Here is a 1,062-nt window from a genome sequence, read left to right as displayed (position 1 = left end):
AGAAGAGAAGAGAAGAGAAGAGAAGAGAAGAGAAGAGAAGAGAAGAGAAGAGAAGAGAAGAGAAGAGAAGAGAAGAGAAGAGGAAGAGAAGAGAAATCCCTTTCTCAATTTGGGCAGTGATTTACGTCCCAAGTCTAAATTTTGTGAATTGAGCAAAAATAGATAACAAAAGCAATCAAATTCTTCTAGCTATTCAGTCACTCCTAAAASAAGGAAGAGGGTTTATACAACACCACTTAATTCAGGCAACTATTCCATTTAGTGTATAAACTAGAAAKTCTGCTAGAAATGTTATTAAAATTTTAATTAAATTTGGGTTAATTGTTGCTTTAAATGCAATTTTCCACAAAGCATGTCCTGAGGCCTTTGCCACCCAACTGTGATATATTTACCTGGTCAAGAACCCCAGCCTATATTTGTTATACTCCTTCTGTTTCTTGGTTTCATGTGAGGGACAGCCAGAGTGATTGCTGACTGAATAATTAGCCAAGGGAACACTGTCTCTGTATGTTTCTAATGTACCCATTAGGTACAAGACAAAAAAACTAACTTCCATAATCTCTTTCCCTATAGGTACCTGGCATTTTTCAAGAGCAAAGTAGGGAGAAAATGTAATTGCTAAAATCTCACATGCTCATTATTAGACTAATGATACATTTTTCTCTCARTCTTGCCCCATAAATGCATCTGTAGAAGTGAAGGTGTAGAGCTGCTGCTTCCCATTCTAATAGGAAGGAGAAATGCAGGTTTGTAGTATTTCAGCCCCATCAAGCAATGTGTGAGTATGTAGAMTATTACAATATTATGTAATGTGGTAGAATAAGATAATAACATAATGTAGTGTTATTGTCACACATTTGTGTGCCCAAACCATTTCCAGCCATGAGCAAAATAAGGGTGAGGGGCTTGAACTGAAACCATGGAAGGTTCGGGGCCCTGAATGACCTGCCTTCCTTCTGTGCCCTCCAGAGGAACAAGAATTCCTAATTTCCAGCCCTGCTCCCAAGTTTACGTGTGTTTATGTCTCTCCTCTTGCTTCTTCCTACTCCACTCCTACCACAG

Source organism: Malurus melanocephalus, unplaced genomic scaffold (genome assembly GCF_030028575.1).
Source record: "Malurus melanocephalus ecotype Western Australia unplaced genomic scaffold, MMel_1.1 scaffold_216, whole genome shotgun sequence".
In the NCBI taxonomy this organism is placed as follows: Eukaryota; Metazoa; Chordata; class Aves; order Passeriformes; family Maluridae; genus Malurus; species Malurus melanocephalus.
Note: the sequence above shows the minus strand (reverse complement) of the source record.